The 6,936-nt window shown below is 33.4% G+C and overlaps 1 protein-coding gene across 2 annotated transcripts in view; it reads left to right on the forward strand.

Moving 5' to 3' along the window:
- Window positions 1-6,936, forward strand: part of LOC117111293 (short transient receptor potential channel 5-like) — a 76,130-nt gene that overhangs the window by 5,295 nt on the left and 63,899 nt on the right. The window contains exon 1 of one of the 2 annotated variants that reach the window (XM_033254215.1): window positions 1,978-2,111. The exons of the other annotated variant lie outside the window; for it this stretch is intronic. The gene's annotated coding sequence lies outside the window, so the exon portion shown is untranslated. Of the gene's footprint in view, window positions 1-1,977; window positions 2,112-6,936 lie in introns of those variants that run through there. 2 annotated transcript variants of the gene reach the window in all.

The following is a 6,936-nucleotide window of genomic DNA, read 5'->3' on the forward strand; positions in this document are numbered from 1 at the left end:
CCTAAATACAGTACTATAGCAAAGACGTCTGTATCTCGCTGATACACTATGGTATTGATAAACGATAGGGTAATTAAGTTAGGTTTGGAAGAATGTGTATGATGACTGTGTACGGTAAAAATCGTTATATATTTATAATTCATATTACACTGATACTGTAGCATATTACAATAAAATCGATATTGTCGGTTAACAATATAGACGTTTATCAATGTAAATCCCATTAGAAATTGATAACTATTGCATGAGCCTTCCAGTACAATTCTTACTAAATCATCATTTACCATTATTCTACCATACTATACAATAATTTAGTTATGCTTAGCATGTTTGCTCTAACCATTTTTATAGGCTTAAGCTTATATTTTAACACATATATAGATTACAGTTCAATTATCCTTATGTTTAATGAAGAGGTCGGTATCACATCTGACTCAATATTGACACACTGTACTCTGGTTTATCTTACAGGTATATAATGAAATACATTTTAATACCATTCTTATCAACAGATTCAGGCATTATGATCTATTGTATCAAATAAAACAATGTATTATTCATTCAGAAGTTATTTTTCTATAGTGCAAATTTAGATTGAAAAGGAAAAACAGCACTTTAATAAAAAGAAAAAAATATCAATAATAATTGCGGTTAACAATCCGAGAGCCTGACGATTGGCGATGAATCAGCAACGGTTCAAAAAGGACTTACATTGTAGAAACAAGACTTAAATGCTAAAATACGGTAGATGAACGAGAGTTAATAAAAATGTAAAACCTCTATTAAACAGTCAGATATAGAAGCTTTCAGAAACTATCTTTAGTCATTTAGTAGAGTAGCCGAACAGTAATCAGAAGGTACGGTATTGGGTCAGTTCCGATGAAAATAACACGTTTACATGAATGATATAAATAAATCAAATTGTCATATTGTATGATGTGTTGTGTGCAGGGTTGTGTATGTGAATGTGGGTGTATTCTGTATGCATGTTGTGAAATGCATAAATTAATAACAGAAAATGAATGCCAGGATGACAGTTTAGCAGAATATTTATATCTCGTTTCTGCAATTGACATCCATGTGTAACCCGTCTCTGGTGTATCGCTATTCAATTATAGGCCTAACATTTAAACTAGTAAATCAGTGTGAAAATCGTTTCGTTCTGAATGAAAAATCATTGAAGGCTTTGCAATGATGTAGGCCTACCATCTCATAGTAATTAATTATCTTCATTTGTGCAGCATATGTTACATGTAAATTACATTAAAGTGTCGACGATTAATTGATGCTATATACAGTAAATGTCTACGCAAGTAATGACAAAAAAAAAAGAATTGATGGGCCTACAACCAAAAATCAAATATCATTGTTAAGCGACAGTAATATGAGAGCTGGAAACACACAGATCTTGAAATAATACAAGCAAATATTTTTAAAGGAGAAGGTTGTTGGTGTTATGAAGAGACAAAGTCTCAAATGAGACAATCTAGAAACGATTTCAAGAGTAGCGTAACTCAGAAAGGCTATAACTCCACTTATTTTGATACTTTTGTGATTCTTCAAAATGAGCAATTCAGTTTTCTGATTGATTTGGTTTCTTTTAGAGTGGGGTAGAGGATGGCGTCAGTAAACCTATACATTTAATGCAGGAGGCTTCAATATAGGCTCAACTGAAGGTAGACCTACGGATGATAAGCGACGTATTAAGTAACAATTAATAAATGATCCTACTGAACGCATGATTCGCTTTCTAATATGTGGATCATTAATTACTCTTGCCTACTGCTGAATATAAAAGTTCGCGGCAGCTTTTTTGTCAATCGATACAAGTTGTATCACAACGTGTGATTATAACATATTTCAAAGCACATGTCTGTACAATTGAGCAATTTCTAGTGTTGTAAGTTTCTAGTAAACAGAAAGCATTAGTAACAGACACAAAGGGTATTGATCACATTATGTCATCGACCATTTAGACGTCAATCGTTCATTTAATTTGCTGGCATAAGTCACCTAGGTGCGCCACTGCAGCAGTCGCAAACATCACACAAGTCAGCCGCCTCAAGTTACATCAAACGAGTCCCTGCATCAAATAACTGTTGTATTGATAGGTAAGGATTTAAACAATTTGTTATTATCAGAGCTCAACAAAACGCAAACGGCGTCACCTTGTATTTTGTAGCCTATATAATAGTCCCAGATAAATTTTTTTCATCTGTCTAAGAAGATTATGTTGGAAATCAGTGTACACATTACGAATGATAATAACAATTGTATTAGGAAATTTGCCCGGCTACACTAATCAGGCAATCACAGTAATGATTGTCGGTTATCTACGAACATGCTTTGGAAACAACAACTGTATTAATTTACATTCATTGTACACGCCGTCATTAGAGTATCCCCGCTAGGAAAACAAGTTCGAAAGAAGAATCACAACTTTAAAGAAATTCAGTGTTAGCTACCGTTTGGGGTGGAGTAACTGCAGTTGTTAGGTTACTAAAATACTGTATTATTTTCACGATAAAAACATCTCTTTGCATAATAATAGGATATTTTACCTCAACTGATTATTTTTATGGAAGTTTGATAAAGACCTGAGGATTGGTCGAAATATTGGTTTTCTCCAATCAAGTGTTTCTGAAGTCTATACATGGTATTCGTTTCCTATATTCTTTCATTATCGTACCGAAACACACGTGGAACCTCACAATATTGTATAAGAGACAGGCTGTATATAGGGCTAATTAACTTAAGTTTGCATTTTAAAAATTACCATAGTCCGTCCTTGCTAATCGCCGTTTAGGTTATATTTTACACTTTAAAGGTGTCACTCATTTAAATAATATGTATATTATAATTGTCATACAAAATATCGTTTGACAGTTCTTAATTAATAAATTAAGCCATCACGTACTATCCGGTGGTCTCTCTAATTGTTTAATGCTGTCCCTGTGTTTTCCTGCAGTAATTTGTGACCTTTAGTAATTAAAAATTGTCTTTCCAACAATAGTAATTTGGTTACTCATTTTCTCTGTGCACGTTACAGGCCTACCTTACACCTCTTCTTAAAAACATAAAGTGACACAATTGTTAAGATTACAGGTACTGTAATAACTGACTTGCTTAGTAATAACTGACTTGTTTAGGCCTAGATGTTATTTACACAAATTAAATAGTTCTGACGCCCATTAGGGTGTAATTAAGTGCTTCCGAATGGAATTAAACAATCTAAATGTGTCAGTTAAACGATTAAAATAATCCAGTCAAAAGCGTAATATTGTCTCCAATTAACCAGAACATTTACTTAAATTACCAAAATGTAACACCTATAGAGTGCTGAATTACTGCTCTTATATCGACCGTGGATTACATAAACAATTATTTTACAGGCCTACTGTTTCTAAATGATTTACAAGTGTTGTCGTGTGCGCCCGCATACTCCGGGGCAAAACATTCAGCAAAACAGTAGTACAATTACGAGTAGGACCGGCTAAATTCACTATAATTCAATATAATTATTAGAGTCTACAATTGAAGAAGTAGAAGACTTCAGAATATGAATATTTAAGAATAAAAATGTGAAATCCCAACACAATGAAGTTTTACCAATATCCACATTAGCATACCCAAACAGAAAGATGAAAGAAGCCCTGGCCGCCTTTTTCGTTTTGTTGTTGTTTTTTTTTTTTTGCGAACTTTGGATAGGCTTCTTTTCGAGATAGGCTTTTTTTAGGCTACTTTTTCAAACTAAAGAGGGGGTTTCAATTCGAGATGCCTTTCTTCTCGAGATTAAGCCCATTGCGCTTCTATTCGAGGTTTTACGGTATGGTAAAAAGCGAGGTTTCTGCACAAACTAGTTATGTTATATGCTCATCTTACTACTTGCTTAAAAATGCTGCCTGTTTTATTTATTTTATTGTTCTAGTTACCTGCACGACCCAGGCAGCTTTAGGCCTATCAGCAGGAACTTAGAAACGGTCACAATTACGAAACCAAATTGCTAGTTTGTTATTCATTTAATTATGCTGCGTGTTTTTTATGCCTATTTTTGTTAGCTTGGCTGGACTTTATTTGTTAAATCGATAGACTATTACGTATAGGTATAATAATAATTTTAAAAATGTGCGTTTTTTGTATTAAATACCGGTAGTTAATGGATTTTGGCGAGTTGATTGGCCGAGCGGTTAAGTCAGGGGCACTGTAACCTTCAGCTATAATATTGGCTCGAACGCCTCACTCGCAAATGGTTCTGGTGGTGGAACAAGTCTTCTCGGAAAAGGACTTTAAACCGTAGGCTCACAGTGTACGCATTTGGCATGTGTGCACTTTAAAGAACCCAGTACATCCTTCGAGAAGAGTTGGGGTTACCCTGTTGTACTGGTCCATTCAGTCTCCTGTTGTTTAATGGGTATGCCACGTAGCATAGCGATTAAGTTCGTAAATTGGTATATATCCTGGGCGCATGTGCCTAAAGAAATAAAATGAAATGAAATGGGTTTATATAATTATTGTATGCCAATAGTAGTAAATAATTATGTATGCTCTGTAAAAACGTGTTATATATGACAAATTTGAAAAGCATCATGAATAACCAACATTTTATCTATGTTAAGCCAAACTTCCAAACCCTAAAATATTACCCTCTTGTCGCTGCTGACCTTGAATCCATCGAATGTGGCTTGCTACAAATTGAGTGTAGGTCCTTTCACTCTGAAGTTTGACACCTCTATTCTAAGAACTGCTAAAGATTAGTCAGCATAAAGAAGAAAGTAAATGAACAAAAAATTAATATAAAAGCACGGAGTTTTGAAATTTGAGATAGAATCTTCACAAGGAACATAGGCAAAGCATTCTATAACTAGAGCAGTCACTCTCTAGAATGCATAAATCCGCCATGTGCCTGGATACCGAACAATACGCAGGCAGTGTATGGGCGATTCCATTACTTTCGTTAATGCTCGAGAGAAAGTTAACGGCAAAAATTGAATTTCCGTTACCTTGACCATTGACATTTTCTTCCCAAAATGTTATCATCTCTTTCTTAGAGTATTGTACCGCTCCTCTAAAATTTATGATGATATATTCTTTAGTTTTAGCGTAACCTTGTTATAACAGATATAGACAGAGAGACAGGGGTGAATACATAACCTCCTTGGCGGAGATAATAATTTGGGGCAGCATCTAAGCATGAAATATCGGTTCAAACGACTTTAAACGACAATGTGAACGATCGATAGCATTCAAGTCTGATGTTGACTTTAGTGCATGTACTATTCCGAATACATGATGCAAAGCAAAATTTAATAAGTTTAGAACGGTATTAAATGAATGAATGAATAAATTGATTTCGATGCAAACAGTCTACTAAGAACTGTACTTTGAAAAGTGCACTGTTTTTCAGGCAAGCAAACCAATTATGATGTTAAAATAAGTAGCAAGGCTTTCTGCAATATTCTGTGGAAAATGTTTCCTGGTGTATAAATAGCCTCTTTTGGTCTACAGTAGTCGAATTTAGATATCCACAAGGCAAACACAAGTTAGATTACAACTCATCACATAGCCATTAAACAAATTGTCTAGTTATTGTACAGATGTAGGCCTAAGTTTGCCTTGTTTAAAATTGAATAGCGTCACATTACCAAGATTATCACGTATCTTTTTCTTAATATTACGGCTTCTGACAGTTGATAACAAACTTTCATTTTACTACTAAATTAATACCTTTCACTGTAACCATGGATCTCACCTACTCCCAATATTGTATATTTCATGGGTAAGTATAAGAATGTGAATATAACAAAATGCGTTAGACAATTAACTGATATACAACCACATAAAACATTTCTATCATTAATTGAAGAATTAGATTAACTTTTAAGAACATTTAGATATTTTGACTCAATCGTATTTACAGGCCTAAGTTGTCGCACGGTATACGTTTCAAAGTACAATTAAACTGACCTAGGCTATGTTGAAAAAAACTTTGTTGCTAGCAATGATAGCTTCTTCAACAACAAAAAAAAAGAGAATCTGACCTTTTTAAATAATTAATTTGTGTGTCAACATAGTTTAGAGGGAAATCCCTTGGTAAAATATCACATACGGTAGTTAAAACAGGAAGAGCCAGAATTTGTAATCTATGAGCCAAATCTGTCATGAGATTACTTAAAGAAATGTAGATTCATGTTTTGAATTCCTGTGTGATTTCTATTCCATGTATTTTTCCATTTTTTTTCCTTTTAATTATTATAATTAACTTTAATAGCAATATTGTGCAATTTTATGATATAATAAGAATGATGAAAAATAGTTTATAAGGGATTTCTAATTTTTTGTTCCTTTAGAGAATTGTGACAATTTTTAATGCAAAATTAGCACCGTAAGCAATTTAATCTATGTTACAATTCACTTGTCAATATTTTTGTACTTTGCTGTACTTTGTTCTGTGTTCAATAAAAAAAAGAATTTTCCTAATTGCACTTTTCTAAATGTTAGTCATTAAACCAAAGATAGACAATTTAATAGCAATAAGCATAAAACTACACGTTTAAAAATTATCGTGGTTCTATTAACGACCTTCGATAATGTATGCCATTGTTCCGGTAGTAAATAAATTAAATTATAATTTATATATGACCATACCAGTATGTAAGGCAAAGTGATCTATTTCAACAGTTACAATTACAATGGTCTGTTATTCTTATATACGACAACCTGAGGTCTACATGGGTGAATGTAGACTATATTTCATATATTTACACGAAGCGTGTAGGCCTATGTATCAAAAAAAAATATTATGTATTTCCATCAATGGGTTATGAGCTTGATATTTTACAGCAATCTATTAATACATTTGGTTATGCTTATTTCAAACTGCTCTTTCGACCAATATTGGCTGACAATTAGCAGTGGCGTCGAGAGCCAGCAAGGGCC

This window comes from Anneissia japonica, unplaced genomic scaffold, assembly GCF_011630105.1.
Source record: "Anneissia japonica isolate Jap-2015-1 unplaced genomic scaffold, ASM1163010v1 scaffold288211_len279840_cov171, whole genome shotgun sequence".
NCBI lineage: Eukaryota > Metazoa > Echinodermata > Crinoidea > Comatulida > Comatulidae > Anneissia > Anneissia japonica.